This window comes from Phalangium opilio, unplaced genomic scaffold (genome assembly GCF_054372755.1).
Source record: "Phalangium opilio isolate 3A_F unplaced genomic scaffold, DU_Popi_V2 ptg000009l_1, whole genome shotgun sequence".
Taxonomy (NCBI): domain Eukaryota; kingdom Metazoa; phylum Arthropoda; class Arachnida; order Opiliones; family Phalangiidae; genus Phalangium; species Phalangium opilio.
The window spans coordinates 6,310,515-6,324,221 of record NW_028324146.1 but is presented as its reverse complement, the minus strand read 5'-3'; the positions used below and the strand labels follow the sequence as shown (position 1 = coordinate 6,324,221).

The 13,707-nt window shown below is 36.1% G+C and overlaps 2 long non-coding RNA genes across 5 annotated transcripts; one reads left to right on the top strand and one right to left on the bottom strand.

Moving 5' to 3' along the window:
* Positions 1 to 603: 603 nt before the first annotated feature.
* Positions 604 to 3,272, bottom strand: LOC149713557 (uncharacterized). 3 transcript variants are annotated; one of them, XR_016371406.1, is made up of 4 exons: positions 2,125 to 3,272; positions 1,900 to 2,047; positions 1,718 to 1,816; positions 604 to 908 (listed from the first exon to the last, which is right to left on the bottom strand). It is a non-coding gene; the product is annotated as an uncharacterized LOC149713557 (long non-coding RNA). The 3 variants fall into 3 exon arrangements; XR_016371404.1 differs by having other exon boundaries at positions 605 to 903; XR_016371403.1 differs by having other exon boundaries at positions 608 to 930; positions 2,125 to 3,270.
* Positions 3,273 to 6,767: 3,495 nt separating this feature from the next.
* Positions 6,768 to 13,469, top strand: LOC149713556 (uncharacterized). Of its 2 annotated transcripts, XR_016371408.1 has the most exons (4): positions 6,768 to 8,500; positions 8,609 to 8,797; positions 10,969 to 12,548; positions 12,618 to 13,469. It is a non-coding gene; the product is annotated as an uncharacterized LOC149713556 (long non-coding RNA). The 2 variants fall into 2 exon arrangements; XR_016371407.1 differs by having other exon boundaries at positions 10,969 to 13,469.
* Positions 13,470 to 13,707: the final 238 nt, after the last annotated feature.

Here is a 13,707-nt window from a genome sequence, read left to right as displayed (position 1 = left end):
AGATAGTTTTCACACATGGAGAAATTCAAACCATTTACTACAGGAGGCCGGGCTACCTGGAGGACAAAAACCTGTCTGCTTTTGTCCTCCAGGTAGCCTGGCTTCCTGGTGTAAATGGTATGAATCCTCCATGTGTGAAAACTATCTATAGTTCCTTAAGCATAAGGAACTTACATTGGCGCCCTATAAATATGAGCAAAGTATACATAGTTTACACGCAAGGAGGATTCATACCATTTGCACAAGGAGACCACGCAACTTAGAGTGTAAAATAACAGACGATTTGACACTCTATGTGGCTTGGTCTCCCTGTGTTAATGGTAGGAAGCCTCCATGCTTGTAGTTTCCAAGTTAAATTGGTGGGTTATAGATTAGTAGCCTTATTATGTATTTGTTACTTGCTTTTCTGCCGGTATTGTATAGTTAAATTAATTTCCTGTGTTCCAATAACATTCTTATTAGAGTATAATTTTGTCATTTTGTTTCATATAGCATCATCACAATTATCTTTTCTCGTTTTTTTTTATGTAGATTTTTTCTCTTTTTTTATGTAACTAACATAAATAATTTTTTTGTAAAAATCATTATTTTCTTTTTTAAAAATCATAATTTCATTTTGAAAAAATCAATTATTTCATTCCCTAAAAATAATAAATAAAACATTTTGCGAAAATCATTAAAATCCATATATCACTTTTTGGTAAGGTCAGGTAACGTACATTTGCATCTTAAAAACATTTTTTCCCAATAATTTCAGAATAAATTAAAAAATTATTTATAAATTTGCGTTAACAATTTTGTCCACATAATTAATTTCCACACATATCAAAGCAAAATATCTGTTAGGGTTAATTTAACCCGACGGCACTAGATGGTCCTGTAATGGAGTAGTTTATTTCCCCGCTAACCTTGGCAAAATAAACAGTTTTTCTGGAAATCAATAATTTTACAACAGTAGGAACATTGGTTTTTTTAAAACTGAGTTATAAACAGTGACTGGACACGCAAACAATCTATATCTATATAAATCAAAGTCCTGACTGACTGACTGACTGACAGACTGACTGATAATCAACGCCCAGCCCAAACCGCTTGCCCTAGAAGGCTGAAAATTTGCAGGAACGTTACTCATAAGTAGTAGGCGCGTACTAAGAAAGATTTTTCCAATCCGCCGCCATCTTAAAAAATGGCGCCCAGAAATGTAAAAAATCTTCTCTATGCAATTAAGTACGCGCGTTTCAACCGATTTCACAAATATTTAGTACACTGGTTTGCTTTAACCTTAAGACGGGCTGAATGGTCTTTCGGGTTCGATTTTTCGCCATCTTTTAAAATGGCGCCCAGAAATGTAAGAAAATATTCTCTATGCAATAAAGTCCGCGCGTTTCAACCGATTTCACAAATATTTAGTACAATGGTTTCCTTTAACCTATAGACGGGCTGAATGGTATTTTGGGTTCGATTTGTTGCCATCTTTTTAAATGGCGGCCAAAAACTTAAAAACCCTTCTTTCTGGAATAATGTCCGCATGAAAAGTAATAAAAAATATCCCGACGGGCTGACGGACTGTGCCGAGTGCCTTCGCTCCTAGGGTGCTACAAAAATATTAGTCATCAGTAAAATCTACACATTCTTTACATCATTTTAGATGGAAGTTCTTATTACACGCGAGCGACGCCGCGGGTAACGGCTAGTTTAATTATAATTAAATTTTTACCTAATAACAAATGTTGGGCATTAAATACTGATTTCAACATCCCATTATTCGATGTTCAGAAAACTATGTTAAGGCTAAAGGTCAATTTTCTCCCCCAAACTGATGCAAGTATTTTATGTTGAAATAAAAGAAAAATACTTTTAGCATTCTAGGAAATTATTTACTTTAATTGATTTACTCACAATAGTCTATTTAGTTAGAAGCCATTGTTTGTTGGTTGGCTCACGTAAAGTGGCATCGTAACAAACTGAGCTTCATCCATCAAACGAACATTTATATTACCACAATTAATAAAACTTGTTAAAAGCGTGTCAATTATAGCACTTTGAGCTAAAATTATAATAAATGAGGACTATTAGCTAACAAAATAAGGTGTGCAGTCATTACTTATTTCATTGGAAAATCACCGTTAAAGGCAGTGCTATTTCTTGTGTTTAATAGTTTACAATGTAAACAAAGATGTTACGTTGGTTGTTCTGTAGTAAGCGTGGCCTTCCATAAAGTATTACCTAATTAAATATTTCAATTATTTGGGTAGAAATGCTATTTTTTAATTAATACAATGGAGATATGGAAATAGCGGTAACGGACTACATTGTTTTTTACCCTGATTTGAGCAAATTAGATAACGGTATCCAGAATTAACTAGCGCTACTGTTACCCATGTTAAAGAGATAAACAAAGCATAAAATCATAGCATAATTACGACTTCGAAGTTAAGAACAGAGGATTTGAGGAAACCTGGGTAATAATAAGCACCGTGCTTCACACAGAATAAAAATGCTGTAAAATAAACACTATGGTAATGGCAATGGCGTATGCCATCAAGATGATGCTAATTTAATTGCACATCCTCCCTGTTTTTAATACCGTCAACAATACTGTTTTTCTAAACAGTGGAACTAACAGTTTTAAGTATTAATTGTTCGTGTATTCAGGGTCGTTCGTAGCTTTTAAAATAACCGCTTCAGAGGTTGTTTCAAAGACAGTCTTAACCGTTGATTATATTGTAGGGGTCAATGAAAAACAAGCACTATATGCTGTTTTACTACCAATAAATTACAGTTTCATAAAATGTTTGCTGCTGTAAAACTAACAGCAAAATATGTGGTTTTAAACTCACTAAGCACTGTGGATTAAAAGATGGTTTGCTGTGAAAATAAAAACACATCATGCTGTTTCAAACCGCTTATAGTACACTAAAAATATAGGGTTGCTGTAAAAATAACAGCTCTTAGAACAGTTTTAAATCCCGGAGCTTATTTTGATAAAGACGCTCTTTGTTGTTAAACTAAAAGCACTCAAACCTTTATTAAAAACATTAAGCTCTGTTGGTTAAGATGCAACTTGTCATTTATATAAGACGACTAGCTGTTTTTAACATACTGTCCATTAGGGCAGATTTATACTGGTTGCTGTTATACACTCTTAGAAAAAGCGGTGTGCTTTAACACCTTTAAAAGTAGTTTATATGGGTCCAAATTTGACACCATTACAGGTGTTCATTTACACCCCAGAAAGGGTTTAATAACACTTATTTGAGCAATTAGTGTCAAAGATAAGAATAAAATGGTGCAACCGAGGTTCAGTTTAACACCTTTTTAACTCTTATATCGAAATAAAAGTTAATTTTTACTCCCTTATGAGTGTTGTGCAATTCCTTAAAGGGTGCAGCTGCAGCATAACACCTTTCCGAGTTTAAATAACGCTTTCTTAGTGTCGCATGACACCTTCCTGAGTGGTTGATTTGTCAGCAAATGGCTCTATATGCTTAGCAAGGTTCAACCTTGAGAGAACAGTTCTAACAAGCAAGGGTAGTTCTCGCATTAATGTGAAACTACACAAAAAGTTGGCCACTTGATCAACTTAAAATTCAGCTTGTAACTGCTTGGTAAGTTGGTCATTTTCACCGACTTAATAACTTCTGAAAAAGGCAGAAAGTTATAAATTAGTATAAATGCATCGGGTATTAAATTGGTTTTGGATGCCCTAATATCCCGGCAGTAGATACAGACGTATTCGTTAAATTTAATAATCTCTTTTCACGAAGAGTTTTTCGAGCACCAGAAACGCGTTTGACCTAACCTACTCTACCATATTTAAAAAAAGAAAATCCATGGAAGTGCGAGAACTTGGAACAGTTTGACACTAACGAGGTTTTTGAAGCGGAAATTTCTCTAACTGTAACTAAAGTCGACGATTTAGAAGTTAGTGTATGGATTTTTTTGAAGGGGCTAACTTTGAAATTTGGGGGCGCTATAGCCCCATAAAAGGCCTAGCGACGCCACTCCAAGAGTGTCGCATAACGCTTTTAAGAATGTCGCCTAACGCTTTTAAGAATGTCGCCTAACACGTTTTGTACATTTTCGGTCAATTTTAGAAATAAGTAGGTTGAAATTATAATGAAGAAGAGAAATTGCAAAGTTAAAAAATTGGTTTTAAAATTAGCAATTCACTGACTTACCAAAATATTTTTATTTTCATATCGGTCCTTTCATAATAAACGCGGACCTTTTCCAAAAGGCTTAGCATGGTTAGGTAAGATTAGGTTATATTGCTTCAAGGTTTAAATTAAAGCGCTTCAAGGTTTAAAATAAAGTGCTCCAAGGTTTGAAGCAAAGTACTTAATGTTCAAATTATAGTATGCAAAACTTTAATTTACGCTGGATTATACAGTAAAATATACGTTAAATTTATACTTAATAGTGTAACTATCTGTGTTTTTAATTATACACTACTGTATTCTTCACGGCAGAATACGTTTTTCCCGGAAAACAGCAAAGTTCTATTAATAATAACATATCTTGCACTTCCGTTTGAGAAATAAAAATTAGCTGTTTTTTCCACAGCCGTTAAAGTAAAAAAACAATGTTTTGCTGTATATTTAAAATTAAGGTAATGTAATTTCAAAAAACAGCGACTACCTGTATATATTAAGGCTTGTTAGAGGTTTTTCTGGATAACAGCATTAAACAATCAAAAACATGGTGAAAACTATTGTTTCTTTGACATTAATTTCTCAGTGTGTTGCTACTAACTGAAATTGTTTTGACCAAGGCTTAGTGAAATGAAATAGATTAATTTACAATAATTTTCAAATTTAATGATAATTCTTACCTTAAGCGTTTAATATTTAAATAATATTAAGTTTTAGCAACTAAAAATACTAAAATTAGACCAAATTACTTTCCAAAAGCTTCATAAAGTTCATAAACGCTATTTAAGGCGACGATTTAGACTCGAGTATTTGATGGCGTCGCCGACTATCGCCGTTTCAACGTCACGGGACTCACGGCGGCTGCGCGGAATTATTAAAGCCGTCTTATCGCGCTCTCTATAGGCCATTTCATCCATAAAGCATTATGAAGAAATTCTCAAATTATTATGAGGCAACTAAACGTTAAAATACGCCAATTTTGGTCGCGCTGATATTTTCTAGTAAATTAGTGTATCCATGATATAAAATCGCAAATCGAGTTATGTTCTAAATGTTATCAAAATTAATACTTAAACTTAATTATTTTCCATGAAAATCGCTTAGCGCCATGAGAAATGTTCTACCTTTCATTTAAGACCGTTCCCAAAACTAACAAACGTATAGTTTTTCTAACATCGAATTAACCGGACGGTTCTTTTCAAAAAATTTCCCATGTTATTTCTATGGGAAAAATTCCTGTTTTTCATAAAAAGGTGTGAAAAATTTTATGGAAATGAAAACCACCCTTAGCAACTTTATTCTTTATAAAAAAAACTAATGGATGGATCTTTTTTAAATTTTAACCACACATTAAGGGCCCAAATTGTAGTTCTGGGGTATATTTTCAAAACAGTAAACGTAATACAAAAAAAGTTACATCCAATCAAAAAACCACCCTTATCTAAGAGAGCTACCGCTCTCTCAGTACCGCTCTCTCAGAATTGACGCACAAGCTGTTTGGTGTTAAATTTCTTTAAAGGATAGAGGTATGATTTACAAGATAGGCTTGAATTTTATAAATTTGAAAAACTGTATTTAATAGAAATGAATGCGATTATTTTTTAGAAGAGTTTAAAGTTCGAGTGAAACGTTTTAATAAATCGAGTTTTTAATCTTTAACTTTTGTAAGTTACCTACGTGTTTGGATATTTATAGGCGTTTTAGTTCATATTTAATTTAAGCATTTTAATGTTTAATTTAAACGTCATTTTATTTAAAATCAGAAGTAATATAAGAAACCTCCCTACGGGAGGGAAGTATACAAGACGCCATAGGCATAACGTTAAAACACGCGATACATCCTCGTACCGCCAAATACCATATTCAGACACTATTGCTCATGGACAAGGTACGGTAGTCTTTCGATATGGTCGTTGGAAAAGGAAAGAGGAAAAAGCGCTTCAAACTAGTGTAGTCTGCTTAGCCGTCTGTCTTAAAGAAACAGGAGATTCCTGATTTTGTTAATAAATATTCACATACTTTTATTTCGAAACGAAAATCTAGTTTATTGTGAAGCCAAGAAGAAGATGAAAATTATGAATACAAGAATAAAATTTCGAGAAAGATAATAACACCATTTTGAAATCTATGTATAGTGTTAGTCATATACCTTGGCAAAGTAAGGGTTTATTTCAAATTTTACGCAAAGACCTATGAAAATCCTACAATCTAGTCACTGCCTGTCTATTAATGATTGATTATCATCAAAATCTAAAAATACTGCATGAATTATTTCATTGGAAAAGTTTAAAATTACAATGAGTTTGTGAAATTGACAAACTTAAGCAGCCGACGCAATCACTTAAGCAGCCGACGCAATCGCTTAAGCAGCCGACGCAATCGCTTAAGCTGCCGACGCAATCGCTTAAGCAGCCGACGCAATCGCTTAAGCAGCCGACGTAATCGCGAGATCAGAGAATGTATTCCTACGCTCTACGCGGCCCAGCCCTATTTTTTAAACTTTGTTTACGGCCGTATAAGTGCGCGGGGACATTGGCGGTACGAGGATGTATCGGGAAAAATTCGCCTTTGTACACTTTCCTCCCGTAGGGAGGTTTCTTATATTACTTTTGTTAAAATGTATTTCTAGTCTATTTTCTTCTAAGCCATTTAACCTGCTGATTTCTGAAGTTTAAACTTATTGCATCAGTTTTAAAAAATTATTTAGAACTTCAAAATAGCTTATTGGATATTGACCATGTAAACTCCCCTCTAATGTCTCGATTCATCTAAGTCATGATATATATCGTGGGCCATGAATGGAATAGAAAAATTTATAACACCAAATGTGCGTAAAACATTTTATTGCCGTTTAAAATAGAATTTTAAAAATGTTTTCCAAAACTATAAACCAAATACGCCTAATAAAAATGTAATATTTAACAATTATATTTGAAAACGATGAATTTAAATTAAAACCAATATATGTAACTATTGTTTTAAGCTCTTTTCCTTTGGAACTGGAAATACTTTAGGCCTTACACCACTGGAAGCGATGGTCGTGCCATTAAACAACACTTTCAAATCATCGTCTTCTTCAAGGGCCAACATGATGTGACGAGGAGTGATGCGGCCTTTCTTCTCCGCGCGAGCTTTTGCAGAGGATATCTCCATTAATTCAGACATCAGGTACTCCAGCGCCGCGGTCAAGGCCACAACCGCGTGTTTTCGGTAACTGAAGGCGTACCTGCCATCTTGTAGTCTTCGTTTCACGCGTGGAACTGGCAGGAGGAGATTGGCACGACTCGAAACGGTTTGTCGAGGGTGCCTACTTTTCTTCTCAATTGCTATAAATAAAATCATCACTTACATAATCATTTGTAGTTGATTAGCAAATTTTAGGCCTCTTCTTCATGCGCAGTCACTGTTCATTTCCGAGTAAACATTGCTCAAGGTAAAATGAGAAACGTGAGTTTTAACTTACTAAGAAATTCCTTAATAATACGCACCATTAAATTATCACACGTGCTATCTTTATTTTCAAACCACGATTAACCCGATAAAATCAAATGACACATAAAATTATCAAGAATTAAAGTATGTTCTATTCTTAGACGTGCTAGTCTGTTAGAACCTGGGTCTTAACAAGTACGCGAAAACTGTGCGCTTTGTGAATACAAATTGAGTGGCGTGCATGAGCAAAGGTTAACTAGGACTCTAGCGTATCAAGGTGAATAGACACTTCTAAGTGATCACTGTAAGGTGTACAATTGGAAGAACAACCACAAAGATCTGTATTTCAAATACATTTTTTCTATGGAAATACGACGGTAAGCCCACATTATTCTAGATATTTACCATGGTCCAGCGATCTTGGAACTTCCGGTTTATCGACTTTCCTCTTTCTTATTGTAACATTGCGCATATCCTTCGGTCCTGTTTTAGTGCGAGCCATTACTAAATATCACCACCGCAGACTATAGACAAGAGACTTGAAATCTGATTTGCATGTTTCGTTCGAAAATCTTTGCCTTTTATATCGTTCAACCAAGAGAGATTATATGGAACAAGTCAAGAATAACCTCGTTCACGTGATTCATAGCGGAAGATAATTATACCGTAAACGAATAAAAAATAATATAAAAAATCTGAAAATAAAAAACAATTTTTCATTTCAATAGTCATTGCAAAGCATATTACATTATTGTTATTGGAGTGAGAATCAAGCATTCCTTTAAATTGCACTACATTGCAGTTTGGTCTCCCTAAATATTACTCCATGGTGGAAGATTGCTCTTAGTTACTTATCATAATCTTTATAACTGGCACTGAATTTTTGGTGGAAAGCCAGTCAATTATCGTCAAAGGTCAGTGTAATAATTTTTAACCTATATGTTAAGGTACGCCATCTGTTTCGTGATCCTTCAAATACCAGACTATTTTTTCCTCATTTTTAATGTATATCGTTGTTACAGGCGTCAACTGTGGTCATCAAATTCCTCTGTTGTATCGAAGAAAGCGGTGGTGAGTAGCAGGTCTCGACCGTAGCCGCACCATGCATCTCTGCCTAAAGTATATTGTGCACAACAGTCTGGTTGGGCGTCGAGGAGCTTAACTGATTTCTACTTCAACTAAAGCTGGTCTTCATTTACAAAAAATATCAAGTTGAGTTTAATGGATATCAATTTTAATCGGAAATTAACATACATTAATTTCAAATGTTGGTTGCATTTCTTACTTATTGCTTCAACGCCACTTATGTCTATTCGTAAACGATTGGGGAATGGACAATTAGATTAAAGCGAGGAGAGTTGGCCTAATTTAGTTTTCCTTTATATTCAACGTAACAGAAATTATTAGCATCCGATAGGATTTTCTAAATTTCTAATTATTTTAGGCTTAACACTCGCGATATCTTGTTTCCTGTACAAATTTAAAATAGAAGAAATATTGCGATTTCCAAGTATTAATATCTTACGCGGAGAAAACAGACCAAGAGGTATAGAAAGCTGGCTTAATCAGATCGTAAAATGGCAACTTCCATTTTTCGAGAATTGTATCCGATTAGAGGACAAGTTTTCAGAATCCAATCTTTGCAAAACAATTATACGCTTTTCAACTGCAATTTTATTGATAGTTTTAAAATTTTAATTGAGACTATATGTTTGAATGTCCCTCAAGACTTGCTGATTTTAACTAAGTGAAATTTTATTAGTTAATAGATTCATGGTAAAAGCATGTGGCGCTGTCGGTTAGCTGTGGCAGACAGGGCTAGACCCCAAAACCCAAACCCCTTAAGGGAACAATTTGAAAACATAGCCGCTGGTTTACGGTGAATATTCCTTCAGAGATGAAGCTGATAGTATAGTTATTTTTCTTTCACTAATTCATGACGGAGGGTCAAGGGTCAGGGGAAAGTTTTTCATGAGATCCTCATGAGAAAATGCTATTGGTAACTCACTCCTGACATCTGAGCTGCATTTAAAATTTTCATCCATTTAAGTATACCTTTGCAAGAGCGGCTCGGTGCATCCATTATTATGCTGAAGATTTTTATATTTTTATAATATTTGATCGAAAAATGATCATAAGTTTTTGGAATCATTTTTTACTGGAAGGGAAGTCAAAGTAGTAGAATTTTCGTTGAAAAAGCGAGGGGTAAGGAATATATTATCTCTGTGCTTCGACCACGGTTCCCTGCCGTTTAATGCAAGCAGGAATGCCATTAAAATGCATTTCGTTCCCCTGTGCAACCCTCCTCAGCATCGACGTCTCAAGCCAGCTTTCAATCTCGCGCACCTACAGCTTCTATCATAGGGCTCAAGTGTATTTACTTTTCAGAAAACCATGACCAACCAACTAAGATTTCGACATCAAATGAACTAGAACTAAAAGAGCCAAGGGTTGCCCATCGGAACGATTTTCAGCCCGCCATTTTAAAAGATGGCGGGAAATTGGGCCCTACAATGGCCATAGTGAATTAGTAAACTAAATAAAGTGAAATCCATAAAGATGGTTTGTCATATTTCTGTTCGCCATTTTTAAAGATGGCGGAAAATTGAATAACAAAAGCCTCAAAACCCGTCTATGGGCTATAGGAACCAGTGTACTAAATATGAGCGAAATCGATTGAAAAGCATCGAGGTTATACCAAAAAGAATGTTTTTAATATTTCTGGCCGCCATATTTCAAGATGGCCGAAGATTGATAAAGCCTTTCTCAGTGCTTTCTTACTACTACACACCGAGGAAAATGTCAGCCTTCTGGGAAAAACGTTTGAACTGAGCATTGTTTACCAGTCAGGGTAGTGAGTCCGAAAAATCGATATCTCTATAAATCAAAGTCCTGACTGACTGATAATCAGCGTCCAGCCCAAACTGCTTGCCCTAGAAGGCTGAAAATTTCCAGGAAAGTTACTCCACTACCATCGAGATATACAAGGCCTATGCGGGCGCAAATTTTTTTATTTTTTTCCGGAGATTTTAAATTGCCACGATTCTCCGCTAGAGGCGCGTTTAAGTCTAAAAAAATACGTAAACCTCACGTGACCATCTGCCTGCTCTAAGTTTCGAACCTCGAGCGAAGGAGCGCGCGGCTGGATTTCATGTGAATTAAGCCTAAGTATTAAGTGTATAAAGGAGTCTAAGAAGCGCCATCTATCAACCACACAAGTCAATTATATATGGGTGAGGGACCCCCCCTCTAAGTGAGCGTGCATGGGCCTTGTATATCTCGTTGGTAGTGTATGTTCAATCAGATTCCTATTCAAATGCTTAGTAATTATATGATGGCTTCTTGTAAGTATGAAAACCAACCTTCCTTTGTATATTTCCAGTATGATTTGAACGTCGCACTCGAAATCTTATTTCCTCTCTAGTTTCTTCGTCGACCAATCAGAGATCAAGTTTATGAAGTTATATCACTTCGCTTCCGAGTTCCGCCAGTATCCTCGATAATACCCATCAGTATAATTTGTCTGGACACGAAAAAGGTGGATTTCTTAAAAAGACCAAAGATGAAAGAAAACCCAGAAAAACTTGGCAAAGACCTATAAAGATACAACTGGCAAGTCTTTCGAGCTAAATCGCTTCAAAACTAAAAGCCAGCATTCCTTATCATTAAAGTTTCAACTTTCAAGCGACTATTTGTCGAGGCTCTACACAGTGGTGACAGAAGTTACTGAATTTTATCCTTGAAAGTATAAGACTAAGAGTGTTTAGGAGTGATCTCCTTAACGGCAGTAGGGAACTAAGGAAGCTTTAAGGCGTGGTCTGTGAATTTAATTCTTGGACTAGAAACCATTCAAGAATAGCCTTTGAAGCAGAGTCTGACAGACATTCCGCTTTAAGAGGTGATGATAGGGATTGTAGAAGTACGAAACTACTACAGCCATTACTAGTCTGGGAGTCTTTTAATATTGTGAATACGTTTACTCCGATTTGCCAACTGCCAATGCGGTGACAGACACACACACAGACACGGCCAGTGTTATACCTCTTTGTGACGTCATCGTCACTCGGAGAGGTAAAAGTCCCTGCATTTTCCATGACCTTTTTGGCTTATTTTAAATTCCCCGACTAATTCTTCCTGAGAAATTTTTCCGAATTTTCAATTCCCTGTTTTTCAGGTTCTCTTGATTATTTCTGACTTGTGGCAATCCTGCCATAACCGAATCTACATTTCGTCCCAGTCGCTCCAATACTTGCCCGTACCCGTATTTCTATTCCCGTCCAGACGATGGAAGCGGGGAAGGTTGGGGGAGGGGGTTTGCGGAACACGGGAATATTTTATTTCCGGCACTCGCGGCATATTTCTCAAAATTATTCGGAAAGCAATTTCCGCGAAAAAATGGAGGAAGACCACGGTGGTTCCTCTCAATGTTTCTCGGCAGCACTACACAATGGAAGACGCAATGTTACAGAACCCTTCCATAGTAATCCTAAGTAACTATCGAAATCAGAACAATCATGCTTGCCGGCTGCTTATATTTCCCTAATATTATTGGCTTCTTTGTGATCATACAAAAATCTTAGTTTGATAAGTAAACGAATATTAATATACTTGAATTCGATAGAGTTGACCCATACTTTAGGGATGTCTTTATCGGTCTGACTGCTAGGTGCGTGTAGCCGTAGTGGACCTGAACACCCAACAACATCGACAGATATCGCGCCAGTAAACCATACCTTTCTCATCACCGCCTGCTCGAGGTTCCGTACAGGAGTTATTTATTACACTTTCTGCTCACACTAATGGAGGTCATTACACACATACGCAAATAACGATGTTAGTATTAGTTGTTAAAAGGCATTGATAACACTCTGTAAGAGAAGTAGCGCGGTGACTAACACGCGTACCTTGATGAATTGTTGGCATTGTTATCCCATACTGTGTTTTAAAGCTAATTTATACGAGGTACAAAAAGGGAGACGAGCTTTATAATACTCTATCGCACCTGACTGATAAGAATCTTCCCAAACTTAGGAGGATTCACGATCCCTTCTCCAGTTTCCTGCTCAAGACAAGGTTTCATAAGTGAAATGGTTGAGTATTTCCAAAAGTCTAGCCAATATTCAACCCAACTTAATTTAACCGAACCTAAACCCAACCTAAAGGAATAAACATTTCATCTCTTGTTAGCCATACCTATGATTGTAAAAACAAGTGCCTATACAACATTTTTAACCAGCTGTTCTAATATCAGGGGATAACTGGTTTAATTTCTCTTAAAATCTCGTTGCGTGGTCAGAGCCGCGTTTTGCCAACCCTAGTATTTGAAGCGACTTAACGCGTCATCGATTTTTAAGCTAAGCTCCAGAAGGGAAAGATCATTATCTCCCTCGGCCTTAGTCCTCTTGGATTTAGACCATCATATTAATCTTAGCCTATCACCGGAAGCAACTCATCTACGAGTATCAAGACACCGTCATGGAAATATATGCATAAGATCATCCTGCTCAGGGTTGCCACAAAAAGAATATATATATCAGAAACAAACTACTGGCCGGAATTTCCGGGTATTCTCTGTTTCTTTTGATATTTTTGGAAAAAAGCTAGTTGTCAATGTTAAGAGCGTATTTGTTATAATCAGATGAGCTCATCACTTTTCAATGTATTTATAGTAAACCCGCAACGCTTGAAAGTTCAATCTTTCAATTTCGTAAACCAGAGAAATTTTACCCTGATTAAAATTCTTAAATACATTAAACGAACTGTGACAATCGTGTGTACATTATTATTGTCTACCAAAAATTGAAAGCAAAATATTTCTCAGGCAAAAAGTTAGTTAAATCAGGGATAGATAGACTTTTTTTAGACGGAATGGGTAACAGGGTTATTCGGGTGCGCGTCCAAGTCCACGACCCCCTTACCCGTGACGGAGGGGTATGAAAGAAGAGGCGGGTCTTATTTTTGTTATGGCGTTGTATGTATATCCGGGTCAAATAAACGTCGTCTGCCCCTTCGTCTGCCAAGTTGGAATGGGCTCGGATTGTAATTTTTGAAATAACATTGTTTAAAAATGGAAGTTACACAAGACATAGGGCTTGCAACTGAAAAAAAACGGGGAAGACCC